This window comes from Sminthopsis crassicaudata, chromosome 2 (assembly GCF_048593235.1).
Source record: "Sminthopsis crassicaudata isolate SCR6 chromosome 2, ASM4859323v1, whole genome shotgun sequence".
Taxonomy (NCBI): domain Eukaryota; kingdom Metazoa; phylum Chordata; class Mammalia; order Dasyuromorphia; family Dasyuridae; genus Sminthopsis; species Sminthopsis crassicaudata.
In genome coordinates, this window is record NC_133618.1 from 221,453,772 (window position 1) to 221,474,629 (window position 20,858).

Below are 20,858 nucleotides of genomic sequence, written 5' to 3' on the forward strand. Positions count from 1 at the left end.
AAACATAAATGGCAGAACCAAGACTTTCTGTAATGGGCCAGAACTCTATACTTAAAACAAGGATTCTTACAAGGTTCTAAGTGGAATTAATAATACAATGGTTATCTAATTTAGCATGGTGATTAACAGTTCTCTAGTTCAGTACATGTACTTAGTACTCATTCTACAAGATTCACACCTATGATAATATTAATTAGAATAGAGCATATAAGCCAGGGGGGGCTGAGAGACAGATTCATTCCATTGTCCACCTTTGTGGTGGCTGGAGCTGAAGCACAAGCCCAGGGACTCAGAACCAGATTCATTCACTTCATCTCACACCGCCATGGTGGCTGACCTCCTGCACTTCCCCCACTGAGACCAAGGCTGGTCTGAAAAGCTCTCCAGAAAGCTGCCCAATCCCAAGCAAAAAGACACTAAAGAACTTGGACTTTAACACTTGGCTATTCTCATGGTAATTAGTTAACTGAAAGGAGGGCTGCTCCCAAGGCCTCCAGAAAACCAACCAAGAACATTACAACTTTCACCTTCATATTACAGATGAGGAAACTTTATTTTTTTGTGTTTTTTTTTTTTTTAATTTTAGCTTTTAATTTACAAGATATATGCTTGGGTAATTTTTTAGCATTGACCCTTGCAAAATCTTTTTTTCTAACTTTTCCCCTCCTTCCCCCACCTCCTCCCCTAGAGGGCAGGTAGATTCCATACATGTTAAATATGTTAAAGTATATGTTAAATACAACATATGTCTACATGTCCAAATGGTTATTTTGCCCACAAGAAATAAGATAAAAATTACCTGAGAAGGAAATAAAAAATGTAAGAAGACAAAAACAGAGGGGTTGGGAATTCTATATAGTGGCTCATACTCATTTCCCATAGTTCTTTTGCTGGGTGTAGCTGATTCTCTTCATTATCGAACAAATGAAACTGATTTCTTATTGTTCATCTCATTGTTGAAGAGGGCCTCGTACATCAGAATTGATCGTCATACTGTTGTTGAAGTATATAATGATCTCCTGGTCCTTCTCGTTTCACTCAGCATCAGTTCATGTAAGTCTCTCCAGGCCTTTCTGAAATCATCCTGCTGGTCATTTCTTACAGAGCAATAATATTCCATAACCTTCATATACCACGATTTATCCAACCATTCTCCAGTTGATGGGCATCCATTCATTTTCCAGTTTCTAGCCACTACAAAAAGAGCTGCCACAAACATTCTTGCACATACAGATCCCTTTCCCTTCTTTAAGTTCTCTTTGGGATGCACTAGTAACTCTGCTGGGTCAAAGGGTAGGTACAATTTGATAACTTTTGGGGCATAGTTCCAGATTGCTCTCCAGAATGATTGGATGTATTCACAACTCCACCAACAATGCATCAGTGTCCCAGTTTTCCCCATCCTCTCCAACATTCATCATTATCTTTTCCTGTCATTTTAGCCAATCTGACAGCTATGTTGTGGTATCTCAGAGTTGTCTTAATTTGCATTTCTATGATTAATAATGACTTGGGGCATCTTTTCATATGGCTAGAAATAGTTTCAATTTTTTCATCTGAAAATTGTCTGTTCATATCCTTTGACCATTTATCAATTGGAGAATGGTTTGATTTCTTATAAATTAGAGTTAATTCTGTATTTATTTTGGAAATGAGGCCTTTATTAGAACCTTTGACTGTAAAAATGTTTCCCCAGTTTATTGCTTCCCTTCTAGATTAGGAAACTTTGAACAAAAATAGAAGAAACAGGTAGAACAAGGCAGGACATGTTTGAGAAGAATTTTATCTGGTATTTGGATTGCATGAAAGGGAGTAAGAGATAACTTTGGATACCAATGGGACATCCCATTGTAAAAGGCCTTGAATTCCAGAATGAAAAGTTTGAACCAAATTTTTTTCTTCTCTGTTCCCTTCTCAGTATTTGTCATAATGCTAGGCACATCGTAGGCAAATTTGTGACAAGTTAATTGTAAAAGTGTCTGGTTCAATATGGGCATAGAAATCTATCTTGCCTTGCAGGAAAGTAAGACAGAACTACAAAACAGGAAGGGGGAGGGTGATAGAAGAAAGGGCATATTGGGGGAGGGAGTGATCAACAGCAAAACACTTTTGAAGAGGAACTGGGTGAAAGGAGAGAGAATAGAATAAATGGGGGGAAACACAGTTAACAATAGTAATAGTAAAAAGAATTTTGAAGCACATTTCTCTAAGGCTTCATTTCTCAAACATAAAGGGAATGAGTCAGATTTATAAAAAGCATGAGTCATTCCCCAGTTGATAAATGATCAAAAGATATAAACTATGCTTAAAGGACTATAAAATCATGCCCACCATTTGACCTAACAATATTACTACTAGGCATGAATCCCAAAAGAGATTTTTTATTTAAAAAAAAAAAAAAGAAGAACCTACATGTATGAAACATATTTATAGCATTTCTCTTCTCAGGACAAAAAATTAGAAACTGAAGAAATGCCTATCAATTGATAAATGGCTGAATAAATTGTGATATGCGATTATGATGGAATATTATTATTATTCTATGGGAAATGATGAGCAGGATGCTCTTAGAAAAGCCTGGAAAGGCCTCCATGAACTCAACCAAAGTGAAATATACTGCGCACAAAATAATAACAAGTTCTGGGATGATCAGCTGTGATGATTTTGCTATTCTTGGCAATACAATGATCCACAACTACTCTAAAGGACTTAATTTGAAAAATCCTATCATATCCGGAGAAAGAGTCATGTGAATGCCATATATTTTGTATAAATATCAGTTAGTTTCTTGAGCTGAAATAAATCATAGAATCTTTTGGAAGTTGGATGAAGCTAAGGAACCCTGATCAGAATATTTTAAATGCATAAAATAGAACATATGGGATTACAAAGGAAACCAATTATATTTGGACACGATTATCAAAAAAAATTCACAGACTCCAGGTTAAAAATTTCTGTTCTAAATTATTTTTAGAGTTTCTTCTAGCTAGAAATCCTAGGATCTAGGCTTGCTTTTGTCACTCTCCAGATGAGCAGGTACCTCAGCTTCCCTTGGTAAGAAGCAGGTTCTTTGTAATCATTAGGTTTGGTCACATATTGTTTTTGTGCCCCAAACAGAGAATGGATTGTGTCAGGCTCTAGAACAGAGTCTTGCATATAGTAGGTTATTAATGTTTGTTGAGTTAAACATATGCTCTGTCACTAGGTACTTGATGTTTCTTTCAGCTCTGTAGTTTCTAACAAAGTTGGAATTCCAGGCTTATCTTTTTGGCATCATGAAATATCAGAGGAAGCAACACCAGCATCCTCATCCCCTTCCTCATCATCAGCACATCAATAAAATCTAGGAAGAATGGACAGAGAAAAGAACAAAATGGTTCACAAATGAAGTTTTTGTTGTTATTTTTATTCAAAGGAATACCCACTTTAAAACTAAAACTAGAACTAGAGGTTGTGATTTCAACTGTTTAATACTTCATTAATAAGTTATGATTAAAAAAATTATCCTGCAAAATTGTTGTTGATTTGAAATTATTGGTGGGTGGATCCTAAATCCAAGGAGGAGGAGCTCCAAATACCTCTTTTGCTACATAAAGTTAGGGAGAAAGTAATTTTCTATTAACTGAGCTAGCCTAGAAACTGTGCAAGACTCACTGGGATTCTTCTTTTCCTATCATTCACCAGGCCTATTAAAAAAAAAAAAAAAAAAAAAAACTATCTTGACTTTTGGCTCTGGAGTAAAAAGCTAAGCTGATTATTATTTGACATAAATTAGCATAATGATTTCAGAGGCTCTATTACTCCAGACACCAAAAATGAAATTAGTGAGAAGAGCCCACAGCAATTGCATTCCCAGTAAATTCCCTGGATGTGTTAACCTCAGAACAAAAAATACCTCAAAACTGGTTCACTAAGGGCACTAGAAGGGCAGAGGGGACTCATAGAGCAAAGGTTTGGCTCAGCTTCTATCTGCATCTGGTAGAGAAGGATGTCACTTATGGAATTTATTCTTAGGGATGCTTTGCTGCTTGCCCCAAGACATCAGCTCCAAACAGAACTGTCACAATTCCTGAAGTTGCCCATTAGCTGCTCCATTGGGTTAAGTCATTGAAGATCTTTTATAAAAATACAAATATATTCCTGGAAGGGCATAGAAAATAGGGGATAGAGAACCAGATTGGGAATCAGGAAGACTCATCTCTGACACATTGTGCCTATGTGACTCACAGTAAATGCTTAACCTTTCACTGCCTGGGGAACCTCTCTATAATTATAAATTTCTGAGAAGGTTGCTGCTGTCTGCACTGATAGAAGAATTTCCTCAATGAGAATTCCCTATACAAAATATCACTAATTTGGTCCAAAAACATTACCCAATAGGAAGAGAAAGTAAAAATATTTGCCCAGCTTGTTTATTCAATTGTTGTTGAGTTATTTCAGCTGTGTTGACCCCACTTGGGGTTTTCTTGGCAAAAATATTGCCATTTCCTCCAATTGTTCATTTAATAGATGAGGAAACTGAGGTATATAGGGTGAAGTGACTTGCTCAAGGTCATACAATTAATAAGTGTTTGAGGCTGAATTTGAACTCAGGTCCCCTGGAATCTAGGGCTGGTCTAGGGCCAGCATTCTATCCACTGTGTCACCTAGCTGCTCCAATAGTTATGACAGGTCATAGGATTTGGAAGTAGAAAGGAAACTAGAGATTCTAATTCAGCTTTATCATTGACCAAAAAGAGTTACATAAGTTGCAACAAGATTGCCCAAGATCACACAGATAGTAAATGACAAAGCTGGGATTCAAACTCGTATCCTCAGAATCTAAATCCAGGCTCTCATTGCACCACACTGTTTAGAATATGTAGAGTGTCACTACAAGACAGGCAAATTATGTCAGAGTGAGAACTGGGACGGAGGAAAATTTACAGAATTTTGTCTGTGAAGAAAAGCATCCCTGTAGGGTGAATGAAGGCTCTGGCCCTCAAACACTTAGGAATTTAGTTAGCTACAACCTGCAGGCAGCAACTAATGCAGCAAAGCAAACTGCTAAAGGGACAGGTTAAGTGGATCCCTGTAGAGGTTAGGTTTGCATAGGATAATGTCTCTAGTCCCAGATCACAGATCTGCCTTTTATCTTGGAAGAAGTAGGTAAGAATGTAGATGCTACATTCTAACTGTATGACTTTGGGCAAGTCAGTTAACTTGATTGCTTCAAAAAAAAAAAAATATATATATATATAGGTGGCACAGGGCAACCATGCGAAGGTCTCTGATTCCCTCCAAGAAAATAAATGCGAATCTGGAACTATGCCCAAAAAGTTATAAAACTGTGCATACCCTTTGATCCAGCAGTGTTTCTACTGGGCTTATATCACAAAGAAATACTAAAGAAGGGAAAGGGACCTGTGTGTGCCAAAATGTTTGTAGCAGCCCTTTTTGTAGTGGCTAGAAACTGGAAGATGAATGGATGTCCATCAATTGGAGAATGGCTGAATAAATTGTGGTATATGAATGTTATGGAATATTATTGCTCTGTAAGAAATGACCAGGAAGATGATACAGAGAGGCTTGGAGAGACTTACACGAACTGATACTGGGTGAAATGAGCAGAACCAGGAGATCACTATACTTTTCAACAACAATACTGTTCTGATGGAAATGGATATCTTGAACATAAAGAAGAGCTAATCCAATTCCAATTGATCAATGATGGACAGAATCAGCTACACCCAGAGAAGGAACACTGGGAAATGAGTGTAAACTGTTTGCATTTCTGTTTGTCTTCCCAGGTTATTTTTACCTTCTGAATCCCATTCTTCCTGTGCAACAACAACAACAACAACAAAATTCAGTTCTGCACACATATATTGTATCTAGGATATACTATAACATGAGAATGCCTGCCATCTAGGGGAGGGGGTGGAGGGAAGGAGGGGAAAATTTGGAACAGAAGGGAGTACAAGGGATACTGTGTAAAAAATTACCCATGCATATGTACTGTCAAAAAAATGTTATAATTATAAAATTAATAAAAAAGACATAAAAAAATAAATGCGAAAAGACTAATTGAATTTCCCACCATTATGGAATGTAAATTACTAGAGTATAATTTCTCCTGTGTGTTCTCAATGCCTGGTACTACAATATATGGCTAACACAAGATAGGATAAGTTAGGAGCTGGACCATGATTTTATTGGTATAGAGAACTCTTTGATCAAAACACTCTCTCTATGAATTCAGGTTCACATCTCTAAGACTAAAGTCTTAGTTAACTAGGGTTACACAACTAGTATATGTCAGAGGCAGGTCCTGAGCCATGGTATTCATGGGTGGTTATAGTAGAAAGAAAGCTGACATTGGAGTCAGGAAATTCTAAATTCTAATCCTGTCTCAAGTACTTGCTAGCTAGGTGAACCTAGACAAGTTATTTAACCTTGGGTTTGCCTTAGTTTTTTCAACTGAAAAATGGAAATAATAATAGCATCTATCTCACCGGGTTGCTGTGAGGATCAAATAAGATAATATTTGTAAAAAAAGCACTTAGCACATAGTAGACATCATAAAAAGCACTTATTTCCTTTCTTTCTTGGCACTGAGGCTGGCTCTCTATCCCTTATGCTACACTACTTATTAAAATAAACTCTTCCTAAATGTTTGCTGAATGAACTGCTGAATGAATTAATCTTCTTTCAAGTAGCTGAGCCCAATTTCTCTCTCCTTAAACCTAACATTACATGGATGATTTTTCTCCTCATTTCCCACTAGGTGGGGGGAGGTAAATTCTTTCCTGTTTTATTTCAGGCATTTGTTTCTCTTTCCTTTCAAAGACCATCAAGTGAATTTCAAAAAAAAAGAAAAAAAGGTTTTTTTTGTTTTTTTTAAAATAGTTCTCCCCTCAGGGACAAGTAATACAAGTCATAGAATCATAGAATTTCAATGGGAAAGGACCTCAGAGATCATCAATCAACTCAAACTTAAACAGGAATCTCTTCTACATAACCCTGACAAGTGGTCATCCAGCCTCTTCTTGAAGACCTCTAATGAAGGGGAAATCTACTACTTCCTGAGGCAAGCCATAACAAAGCACTTCTTCCCTTTGTGCCTGGTTCCATTGTCTAAAGCCAAGTTAAATAATTGTCCATTTGAAAATCCTAAAAAAAAAAAAAAAAAAACAACAAAACAAAACAAAACAAAACAAAAGTTATATTTAGGTAAGTTACTTGTGAGATGAGTTGAATTTCTTCCTCAAAGCCAGAATCTATATGCAACAATTTCCCTAATGGTATAAATAGTACATTTCCATTAATATGGCCTAAGAGAACATTTGGTTTCTTAGCTATATCACATATTGAGGATTTAATTAAATACAATCCCTAGGCCATTTTCAGATGGACTCCAAAGCTAGTGGTTATGTATTGGATTTTCTTGAATCTAAATGAAAAATTAATTCCTATTCAAATTCATCTCATTAGCTGTAAGCCATTATTTTAATTTGTTAAAATGTTTGTGTGTTGTCTTTGTTAGCTCCCTGGAGGCCTCAGGATCAGCCAGAGTCAGGATTAAGTAAAAGTCCTTGGTCTTTATGAGGAGAAATGAAGGAGATGGACAAAACTGCCAGGAGTTTTGCCAAAGATCTCTTCGTGATTCTGGAGTCTAGAATCTTCACCTTTATCCTCCTCATTCTCACCAAGTGAGTCTGACTTGTCTCACCCCACCCTGTAATCCTTGCCTACAATTATCTGTATACACCAAAAATTGAGCCAGCACCAATGGTGAGAAGGTTCATTTTCCCAAACACATGCTAATAGAGTCAGTGTCTTATATTTAATAGTTAATTTGCCCAAAGTGCTTGGTTGTCTGATTCAAGCACACCTTTTAAGAGTTTTAGCTCTTTACATCTCTTGCTTTCTTTTGTTTTAGAACACAGGTGGTCACGTCATCCCTGACTTCTCAGGAAGGGAGGTGAAAGCACTAAAAAGGAGATGATCATGCCCTCCCTGACTTCTCAGGAAGAGAGATGAAAAATACCAAAGGGGAATGAGGACTCAAGCCAGATATTGCTATGTTTCAAGGGTCTCTTACTATAAACAGGTATGCACAAACCCATCAGCATGGGAGGTATCACACAAGCATACAGCAATAACACACAGGCTATTAGTGATGACTCCCCCACAGCCAGTGCAGGCTCAATGTGGTGCAACAAACATGAATTGTACATGCAAGCAGTGATATAACAAACAATATGAATCAACATGGTCTTGTAAAAAGATTGCCAGAATTCCTAGAAGGAGGGTATGTAAACATCAATCACACAAACGCCTTCTTCAGCAGCCAAGATAGTCCAAAACCAATCTATTGTCCATTATTTCACATGTCAGGGAATCCAATGATTCCTGCAAGTTTTTGAAGTCCTACAACAGTCTTTTTATGTGTTAGGGAATCTAATGATTCCTGCAGATTTTGAAGTCTTGCAACAGTCTTATCATTTCTCAGGAAATCCAATGATTCCTGAGGGAATTCCTACTACAGTCTTATCATGTCTCAGAGAATCCAGTGATTCCTGAGGGTTTTCAAGTCCTACAACAGTTTTATCATGTCTCTGGGATTCCAATGATTCCAATGAAGTCCTGGATCAGTCTCAACAATTTTTGATGTCCATTTATCAATCTCTATAACTGCCATGCTCTTTCAGTGGTGGGCACAATCAGCGATGGAACCACTTGATGTTTTTTGGGTCTTCTCCTTCGTTTCAAGGGCCTGCTCTGTCTCTCTCCAATGGACAAGGTGAATATGGCTCATTGGTACCCATCTGATTCCTTCTCCATCTGTAGAGATACAAGCAAACCCTCTCCCCCAAGCAATTAACATATCTGGTCGCTTCCATTCACCACTTTCTGGGTCTCTCCATATGACCTGGCGATTATCTGAAGATAGTAGAGCTGCTTGGACTGGGACACTGCCCTTCCAGGGGTTATAAAACCTGTCTGCCGGAGCCAGTGCATCTTTGTCAAAAATCAAGAAGTTAATAGTATAAAGAATTAGATTTAAAAGTTCTCTACGGTTACCTGTGGCTCCCCCTTTCTTTTGATTTTGGAGGAGCATCTTAATATCTCTGTTTCTCTTCTCTACTATTGCCTGTCCTTGAGGTGCACAAAAGTGTGCAAAATGTTTAGAAGTATATGCAGGTCCATTGTCTGTTTTTATTGCTTGTGGCACACCCATGATTGTAAATGCTTGTATAAGGAATTAAGTGACCACTTGGGCTGTCTCTTTTGCTGTTGGTATTGCAAAAGTGAATCCTGAAAAGTTGTCTACTACAACATGGATAAAAGACAGATGACCAAAAGATTTATAATGGGTCACATCCATTTGCCAAATTTCATTGGATCTCAAACCACAAGGGTTCTTCCCTGGAGGGGGTATAGGAGCATAGAAAGGAAGGCAAGCTGTACAGGCTTTTACTATGCTCCTAGCTTCCTCTTTTGTTATTCCAAATTGCAAATATAAATCTAGAGCAGCCTGATGATATTTAAAATGAGATTCTTGGGCTTCCTGAAATAAAAGAGTATTGGCCAACATGGTTAGAAGGCTGTCTGCCTTTGAATTACCATCAAAAATAGGACCTGGAAGTCCACTATGAGAGTGGACATGCAAGATATAAATCTTACCTGGATGCTTTCTCACTTGTTCTTGAAGTTCCTTAAAGAGCTGATATATATTGGAGGCTACAAACTTTATTTGGGCCATGCCAATTCTTTGTACCACACCTATTGAATAGGCCATATCAGATATTATATTTATATCTCCTGGATAATAAGTAAGAGCTAGAATGCTTGTATACAATTCATTCTGCTGAGTGGACTGAAAAGGATTTCTGATTCTCTATAGTTAAGTCACTAGAGTATACAGAACAAATATTATGTTTGTATGCATCTATAAAGATAGTTGGTCCTTTAAGAGGAACTTTAGAAACTTTTTCTTCAAGAATCCATAGCCAATTATGTAATAGGTTATCTTTAATAGAGACCCATGTAAGATTTGGAGCCAAGGCTAATAAAATTTGCTACTCTGGGATGGTTTCACAGCACACATTAACTTGTGCATTAGTATAAAATATGTATATCTTGTCAGGTCTTATCCCAGATAATTGTACTGCTCGCTTAGTGGCCTTTAATAAAATTCTAGCCACAAGCACTAGGTAAGGAGTTTCTTCTGGTTGTGCTGGGAGGTTCACTCATTTTCACTGTCTCCTCGATGAAGGACTGCTGTGGATACCTCTTTTGTAGCAAAAACTGCTATTTCCAATGGTTTTTGAATGATTCTTTCAACAATATTGGATAAAGCCAGTTCAACTTCTCTCAAAGCCTCTTGAGCTTCTTTTGTAAGCTGGCGTGGTGAGTTTAAAGCACTGACTCCCCTTAAAATGTCATATAATGGTTGCAATTGATAAGTAGTCAAGCCTAACACTGGACATATCCATTGGATATTTCCTATCAATTTCTGAAAGTCATTTAAGGTGTTTAGCTTCTCTGTTCTTAAGGAGAGTTTTTGTACTATAAGCATCTTAGGGTATATTTCATATCCTAAATATTGAAAAGGAGCATGTCTATGTGCAATTTATAATTCCTTAGTGTTTCTATGGTCTTTTATAGACATGCTTCTAATATTTGCTCCTCAGGTGCACATACCAATATATCATCCATGTAATGTAATAACATTACTTTTGGAAATACTTTTCTTACTGGAGTAAGAGCAGCAGCCACATACATTTGGCACATAGTAGAGCTGTTTCCTTGTGGCAAAACTGTCCATTCGTATCTTTTATTAAGTTCAAATAAGTTAACTCTGGGCACTGAAAAGACAAATCTTTTCATATCCTCCTTATCTAGAGGGATAGAATAGAAACACTCTATATGTCTATAACCAAAGAGTCCATTCTCTAGGCAATTGAGTAGGAGATGGAAGTCTAGGCTGAAGAGTTCCCATAGTTTCCATCTGTTCATTTACTTTTCTTAAATCAGTCAACATCCTCCATTTTCCAGATTTTTTTCTTACAACAAATACAAGGGAATTCCAAGGACTTAGAGAACATCAAACTGTAAAGTCCAGGCTAGCTCCCTGGAGGCTTCAGGATTAGCCAGAGTCAGGATAAATAAAAGTCCTTGGTCTTTAGGAGGAGAAGCAAGAAAACTGCCAAGAGTTTTGCCAAAGATCTCTTCTCGATTCTGGAGTCCAGAATCTCTACACCTTTCTCCTCCCCATCCTGCCACCAAATGAGTCTGGCTTGTTTCACCCCACACTCTAATTCTCTCCTACTATTATCTGTATATTCCAAACATTGAGCCAGAACCAAATAGTGAGAAGGGCTATTTTCCCAAGCATATGCTAATAGAGTCATTGTCAAATAGGTAATTAGTCTTAAGTGCTTAGTTGTCTGATTCAAGCACACCTTTTAAGAGTTTCAGCCCTTTACATTTGTGGATCCCACTTGTCATCCGAAGCTATGTTTTCTAGAATCATATCATTTGCCAATCTGATAAACATTCCATTCATGCCTGTATCTAAGCCATTCCCTAAAAAGAATGAGCAGAATAGTTACCAAATATGATACTGAAAAGAGATAACTAGGATGAGAAAACAGAATAGATGGAGTCAAAATGCATGGCCTCTAATGACCTCAGATAGGGAAATAGTCCTGAAGAGGTTGGAAAAAGAGATGTACATTACACAGCAAGGTAATGACAGAACTTGAAGTATAATACAGATCGAATCCTTCTAATTTAAGAGTCACTCTAATGCTAGAAGGAAACTTCAAGGAAAGGTCAGTGATGATGTGAGTTGCTAAATGGTTTCCAGTACTAACATAGGAGTCTGCCCATTGTAATGTGTTAAAGGATATATATCAGTCTGATTCCCAAACAGAAAACTAAAGATCAATCCCATTTGCTTCTAAAATTCCATAATTTCAATACAATGTAGTAGCCACCACTAAGTGCTTGCTCTTAAGGGGAAACATATTCTAATGGAAGAGATAACATAAAAATTTGTTCAGCTGTGTGTGACCCTTCATGATCCCATTTAGGTTTTGTTTTGGGGGGGTTTGGTGGGGGTTTTTTTGTTTGTTTTATTTTGTTTTTGGTAAAGATGTTGGATTAACTTGCCATTTTCTTCTCCAGATCATTTTACAACTGAAGACATTGAGGCAAACAGGGTTACCCAAGGTCACATGGCTATTAAGTGTCTGAGATCAGATTTGAATTCAGCAAAATAAATCTTCTTGACTTAGGGTCTGGTACTCTTATCTACTGAGTCACCTAACTGCCCCAAAATATGTAGGAACATATAAAGTTTAGAATGTATGAAGATAATCTGAAAGGTTTTAAATTTTTTAAATTTCATTATTATTAAAGGTTTTTATTTTCAAAACATATGCATGTATAATTTTCAACATTCCACTTGCAAAATTATGTTCTAAATTTTCCCCCTCTTTTTCCCCCATCCCCACCCCTAGATGGCGAGTGATTCAATATATTTTTGTGCAATTTTTTCTATACGTATTTCCACAATTATCATGCTGCACAATAAAAATCAGATCAAAAAGAAAAAAAATGAGAAAGAAAACAAAATGCAGGCAAACAACAACAAAAAGGGTGAAAATGCTATATTGTGGTCCATATTCAGTTCCCACAGTCCTCTCCCTGGGTGTAGATGGCTCTTTTCATCACAAGATCATTGGAACTAGCATCAATCATATCTCATTGTTGAAGAGAACCACATCCATCAGAATTGATCATTGTATTGTGTTGTTGTTGCTATGTACAATGATCTCCTGGTCCTGTTCATATTACTCAGCATCAGTTCATGTAAGTCTCTCCAGGCCTTTCTGAAATCATCCTGTTAGTCATTTCTTACAGAACAATAATATTCCATAATATACCACAATATATTCAGCCATTATCCAACTGATGGCATCCATTCAGTTTCTAGTTCCTTGTCACTGTAAAAAGGGCTGCCACCTTTTTGCACATGTAGGTCCTTTTCCCTCTTTTATGATTTTTTTGGGGATACAAGCCCAGTAGAAACACTGCTGGATCAATGTTATTGCACAGTTCAATAGCCCTGAAAGGGCTTTAAAGAGCCAGGAAAAGGCCTCTTGATTCCATAAACTGATTGTAAGAATTTTTTTTAAAAGGGGAGGATACAGGAGGAGCTGTGTTTTCACTGATAAAGTTCCTGTTAGGGAACTCTTCAGTAGGAAACTCCATTTACTGATATGTATTTCGAAATGTACAGTTTTAAGGACTCCTGTTGCTTAGGACTCTGAAAGTGGTTTGCTCAAAATCATACAGAATGTTTCAGAGAAGTACTGGAATTCAGATTTTCCTATTTCCTGGGCCAATACTCTCTGCTTTTTGTCTCTGTCCGTGTGTATGTGTGTGTGTGTGTGTGTGTGTGTGTGTGTGTGTGTGTGTATCTGTGTCTTTGTGTGTCTCTGTCTCTTTCTCTCTGTCTTTTTCTGTCTTTGTCCCTCTTTCTTTATTTCTGTCTGTCTCTCCATTGTTTGGATTCTTCTTGCCATATATCTCCCACCAGCTCGTAGAATCAAAGGAAAACAGAATTATGGAATTCTGGCACCACAGAATCTTGGCATTTGAAGGAACTTTAGAGATCATATAATATCTCTCTTAACTTTCCTGTCCCCTGTTCCCAGTTCTGTGCTGATTAAGACAGTGTCATCCAGGAAAGATGTACATTTGGGAAAGTTTGGACAAATTTGGAATGGAGTTTCCAGAATATAGCACTGAAATATTTCATACTATAACTGAATTTATCAAAGTAAACTGCTGAGATAGACAAGACAATTATGAGCAAGTCATTTAAATTCTATCTGCCTCAGTTACCTCAACTGTAAAATGGGAATAATGATAGCACCTACCTCACAGGTTTGTTGTGAGGGTCAAATGAAGTAACATATGGAAAGGCACAGTGCCTGAGTAGGCACTCAATATATTTTCTTTCTCTTCTTCCTATTGTCCAGATGCTGAAACTAAAGCTTAGAAAAACAAACCAAGATCTTACAATTAGTAAATGGCCAATGCTGACCTTGAACCTGTGCCTCATAATGAAAAATTCAGTGTTTTTTCCCCACCACACTATTTCATTGTGCTATTTATTGTTTCATATTTATTTACCCAATAAAATCTAATCTGGCTTCAAAAAGAAAGCCTTTGAATGTCATAAATTATCTCTCTATATTGGGCCTATATTCAGTCCCTAGTTTCTGAACTTGTTTGAATTCCTAATTTCATCTCTGCTTACCCCTCTGACACCACCTCCAACCACTGCTTCTTCTCAACTTTTTTATGGAAGGTAATAAGTTCTCCTTCCTTTGCAGTCTTCAAAAAGAATCTGAATAAAATAACACTTAATGGATGTACTCTAGAGGGGGGTTTTGCTCATCTTCTTTTTTTAAATTTCATTTAAAAATTTTGTTTATATTTTTTCAGTTATATGTAAAATAATATTTTTACATTTGTTTTTAAATCTTTGAGTTCCAGATTCTCTCCCTTTAAGCCTCCATAATGACCTCCCCTCCCCATTGAGAAGACATATCTGAAGTTTTTGTTGGACTATATGACTTCTTTTTTTTTTTAATTTAATTTTGATTTTATTTTATAATTACAACTTTTTTTTGACAGTACATATGCATGAGTAATTTTTTACAACATTTATCCCTTGCACTTACTTCTATTCAGATTTTTTCCCTTCCTCCCCCAACCCCCTACCCCAGATGGCAGGCAGTCTTATACATGTTAAATATATTACAGTATATTCTAGATACAATATATGTGTGTAGAACCGAATTTCTTGTTGCACAGGAAGAATTGGATTCAGAAGGTAAAAATAACAGTTCACACTCATTTCCCAATGTTCCTTTTCTGGATGTAGCTGGTTCTGTCCATCATTAATCAATTGGAATTGGATTAGCTCTTCTCTATGTTGAAGATATCCACTTCCATCAGCATACATCCTCATACAGTATCATTGTTGAAGTGTATAACGATCTTCTGGTTCTGCTCGTTTCACTTAGCATCAATTGATGTAAGTCTCTCCAAGCCTCTCTGTATTTCTCCTGTTGGTCGTTTCTTACAGAGCAATAATATTCCATAACATTCATATACCATAATTTACCCAACCATTCTCCAATTGATGGACATCCATTCATCTTCCAGCTTCTAGCCACTATGAAAAGGGCTGCCACAAACATTTTGGCACATACAGGTCGCTTTCCCTTCTTTAGTATTTCCTTGGGATATAAGCCCAGTAGTAGTATGGCTGGGTCAAAGGGTATGCACATTTTGATAACTTTTTGGGCATAATTCCAGATTGCTCTCCAGAATGGTTGGATTCTTTCACAACTCCACCAACAATGCATCAGTGTCCCAGTTTTCCCACAGCCCCTCCAACATTCATCGTTATTTGTTCCTGTCATCTTAGCCAATCTGACAGGTGTGAAATGATATCTCAGAGTTGTCTTAATTTGCATTTCTCTAATCAATAGTGATTTGGAACACTCTTTCATATGAGCAGAGATAGTTTTAATTTCATCATCTGAAAATTGTCTGTTCATATCCTTTGACCATTTATCAATTGGAGAATGGCTTGACTATATGACTTCTAAGATGCCTTCCCATTCTGAGGTTTTGTGATTTTATAACCTATCTGCCCAATTCCCAGAACTGGATGTTTGCACTAGATGGACATTCCTACTGCCTTTTGTATTCTGTTCCACAAGTAGAATGGGGGAGGATTAATCAGCACCATAGACTCATTTCAGCCATAGACTTCTCCAGACCCTAGCACAGGATCCAAACAGGGGCCAGGCCATATAGGTCAACACATCTAACTGATAATGTACAACCTCTCCCCATCCCAATTCTAAAGGGACATCTGTGTATGCAGGTAAATAACGAATAATCATTTTGGTTCTTTTCTTTAATTTTCCTTCATGTCTGAGAACAGCATGAAACTAATAAGATTTGAGCAGTGCCAAAATGCTGTACTGTGAAGCAGCAAAACCTCTCCCAACAAACAATTCTCTCCAACCATGTGGTTGCATAGCTTTATTGTTGTTGTAATGATTATTAATATAACAATGAGGCTGTAGATTGCCTTTATTTGTTTGCATGCAATTAGTATATGCTATCATTAACTTGATGATTGTGTCTTAGCCTTTTATTTAATTTGGACATTCTGCTTTCTGCTAGTTCCATAAAAGCCTTACAGCTAGGTATCACAGGAGGGAGCTGAAATGCAGATATTTAATATCTAATTTATGGAAATCCAACCTGGGTTTTAGAGCATGCAAATCACAAATAATAACTTGGCTTCCTTGGTGCCCTTGTTCATGCATAAAGATCACTCACCAAAGGAAATGGGCGATTTGTTATGGGATGTATTTGAGTTTACTCTAGAAAGAGGAATCCAGCTGTGTTTGTGATCTGTTATACTGCAAGGTCATTTTTGAGGCAGCTGTACTGTAGGGGAAGGAATGCTGGGTTTGGGACTAAGAGATCTGGCTTTGAGCCCACCTTTGCTAGTTTATGATGACCTTGGCAAGTCATTTCACCATTCTAAGAAAGGTTCTCTGACTCAAAAGTAGAAATAGCAATCCTTGAACTATCTTTTTGACAGAGTTGTTGAAGAGGTGAAATGATTTTTTCCTAAGAAAAGTCTCCCTCTGCAATGGGAGGGGTTGACTAACAATCACAACAGTAGTATCAAGAATTTTTAGAATTTTAAAAAATATTTCAAAAAAATTTTAATATTAGAAATCATGACTAGACCTATTGTCAGTATTCACTGATTATATAGTATATGATGATACAAAGTTCCTGTGAATATCAATCAACAAGTGTCTACTATGTGTCAGACACTATCCTAAGTACTTATAAGGATTTGTAAGTCTCAAAATATCATATATATGGAATTTTATCATTATTACTGTTGCTTTGAATTAAATATTTTAAATAAATTTGTATTTTATTAATTACAATAATATCTACTTACATTTGAAAAATAATCATGTTTATATAGTCCTTCATCTAGACTACCCTAACTTGGGTCTCAGGTTTACAACCTGGAGAAGGGGATAGGATTACTATTCCCAGTTGTAAAAGAAAAAAAACACACAAAAAGTGTTTTGGGTCCATACTCCTACAATTAGAGCTTATAAGCTCCCATCAATGAACTTATGTGTAAGAATCAACCAAGAGACACTATTAACTTAAAGCTTAAATCTTTTTACTATGACACTATTTGTAAAGCACTTTGAAAACTTTGAAGTGCTATATAAATCATAGTTATTCCTTCTCTTCCTCCTTGCTTTCTCTCCTCCAGAGTAACATAGAAAGAATATCCTCATTTCTCTCACTTTATAAATTTGGGACACATTCTCTCACACACAAATATACAGTGTCTGTGGGAAGAGTAGGAACAATTTATCTCAAATGAGATAATATTTGGAACCATTTTTTGCCTAACCTAGCACACTTCCTTCACAATGAAGAACAGATAAAAAAATATCAAAAAGAATCAATGAAAAAATGGGGAAGTGAGAGAGCCTAGTAGGAACCTGATATCAAACTACTACTATAAAGCCATAGTTTTCAAAACAGTTTAGTACTGGAGAAGAAAATAGGAATGTTGATGAGTGGGATAGATTTAGTTCAGAAAATACATAAATCAGAATAGTAATCTAGTTTTTGATAAATCCAAAAATTCTAGCTATGAAGTAACAAATTAAGTCTACCCTAAATATTAAAATAAAATAATAAAGTCTGGCAGAAATTAGTTGTAGACCAATAGCTTACACTACATACCAAGATAAGCTGCAAAAGGGTATATGATTTATGGTTTCATAAGCAAATTAAAGGAGCATAAAAGAAATTACCTATTAGATCTATGGATAGAGGAAGGGTTCATGACCAAAAAAGAAAGAGAGAATCACAGGAAACAAAGTGGACAATTTTGATCACACGAAAATAAAATTACTTTTTTGCACAAACAAAATCAATGCAGCTAACATTTCAAGAGAAATTGGGGTGGGAGAAGACGATATTTGCAACAAATTTCATAGAAAGAACTAATTTCTAAGATTGGGCAGCGAGTAAAATTTACAAGGGCCATTCTACAATTGATTTGGCCATTGCCAAAGGATACAAATAGATAATTTTTAGAGGACAAATTCCAAACTATCAATAGCTATATGAAAAAAAAATTCAAAATCAATAATAGAGAAATTCAAATTTAAAAAATTCTGAGGTATCTCCTCACATCCTTCAGAAGAACTAAATTGACACTCCTCAAAAAAGAAAATAAAATTATCATAGGTTTATGAAAAAAATAGGTTCATTAATGCACTATTGGTGGAGCTATGAAATAGCCCAATCATTCTGGAAAGCAATTTGGAACTGTTCTCAAAAGTCAATTAAACTGTGCATAGCCTTTGACCCAGTGATATTGCTATTAGGTATATATCCCCAAAGAAAACAATGAGGAAAAGGATCCATATGTACAAAAATATTTATAGAGGCTCTTTTGTGTAGTAAAGAACTAGAAACTTAAGAGATGCCTATCAATTAAGGAATGGCTGAATTAATTATGGCATATGAGTGTGATGGAAAATTGTTATGCTGCAAGAAATAACAAAGATATTAAAAATGACAACAACAACAAACAACAATATGTAAGAGGGAAGTGAGCAAAATCAGGGAAACAATTTATATAATAACAATATTATAAGGACAATGAACTCTGAAATATTTAGGAACTCTGTTTAACACAATGACTAACCATAAATCCAAAGAACTCATAAAGAAACATGCTATCTACCTCCTGAAAAAGAAGTGAACTCAAAATGAAGACTAAAGCATATTTTCTTTTCCTTCCTTTTTTTGAACATAATTAAAGAAGAACTTTGTTTTGCATAAGTATACATATTTGTAATAAGCTCTGTTTTTCTTTCCTTCTCAATGGGTGAGGAGGAGGAAAAAAACTGAAAAAAAGTGAAAATAAAATTGAATTTTAAAAATCAAGAGAATGCAATTCTCTTGATTCTCAATGAAGCTTTATTTTCACTAAGCAAATAGTAATCTTATTTGTAGGTTCTTGTTTGTTTATCTTCAATATTACCAAATAGTCTCATCCACATGGTGGGGGTGAACCCTGAAACTGTATCCCCTTTAATCTGTAAAAGAAGGGCAATTAGGGGTCTCAGGCTCTCCCGTGGGAAAAGCATACCTTTCCCAGACATCCTCCAGTTAAGTGGTTTCATTCAGTTGGAAATCTTGGCCAGGGACTAGTTGCACTCTCTATTGAGTTGAAGATTAGTCTGGGACCACTCCCAATAACTCAAACTCCTAAGATATGTGATCTCTCTTTTCTTTTTATTATTAGAGATCTAAGCCCCAGGCATTGACAACATTGAAGCCCCAAGCCTCAGAAGGCTAATAAAAGACAACTCTGAACCCCAAATCTTTGCAGAAGTCTGAAACAGGAATTTGCTTTGCCAAGGAAGCTCTTTTCTTGGCAAGGCTGCCTTCCAGGACCTTTGCCCAGTGTGAAGATATTTTCTTCTCAGTATTAACCTTTGTTATACCTTTTACCCACTAAAAAGTCTGTCTTCCTAGCAAAGCTGGCTTCTCAGTGCCAACAATAAAACTCTTTTGCCACACAGACTTTTCAGGTTTGTGAATTCTTTCACATTGGACCTGCACTGACCAGAGGGGATTCCCACCCCAATTCTTACACCTCTTCACTACCACTAGCACCTCATCACACAGATTTACATTTTAATATAATAGGACATGGAGACTGGAAAGACTTCAGGAAGGAAAAACCTTCATGGAGGTTAAATGAATTTGTCAGAGTCATGAAGTTTATAAATATCTGAGATAAAACTAAAACCTAAAAACAAAAACAAAAAAAACAACAACAAAAAATCCCCCTAAAATTTAAGTCTTCCTGATTCTAGATCTAGCACTCTATTCCCTATACCATTCTACTATGCTGCTTTCTCTGAGATTCAGGTTCCTCATCAGTAAAAGGGAAGTAATAAATGTTGTAGTGTGAGAAATGAGGAGTGAGATTTACCTTGACATCAATGGAGTCCCCAGGCCAGTGTTTCAGGTTGTTTTGTGAAAGAATTCGCAGTCCAGAACTGCAGGCAAAGTTTTTGGAAAAATTATGGGTTTATTACACTGAGAAACAAATTCCTAGAAGACTAGTTCCATAGGAATTTAGCAAAGGTAGGTTTTTAGTAAAGATGGGTTTACACTGAGAAACAATTTCCCAGTGGGCCAAATCCAGAAAGGAATTAGCAAAGATTTTGGGTTCAGAGTCCTCTTTTATTAGCCTTCTGTGGTTTGAGGATAGGAAAATTAAGAGCTAATTTTCAATTCAATAAAGGGTTGTGATTATTTCCCAGACCAATTGGGAGTGGGAGATTCCAATAGGAACCAGATAGCTTTCCCAAGGGAGATTCAGATAGGTGGGGATCATTTTTAGGAATTTCCCCAGACCAGATGACCCACCTTCTACAAAGATCAGGGAGATACAGAGTCCTTATTACATGAATACTACTTGCATATCTGTCTCATAATGTGAATGTGGGGATCCAAAAAAAAAAAAAAAAAAAAAAAAAGTAAAATAAGATGTAAATGGATGTAGATGATTAATAAGCATTTCTTAATTGATTAAATGAATGAAAAAAAGATTACTAATATTAGAGAAGTTATAGAAAAACAAGCAAGGTAATATAATATTGATAGAACTATTGATAAGTCCAACCTTTCTA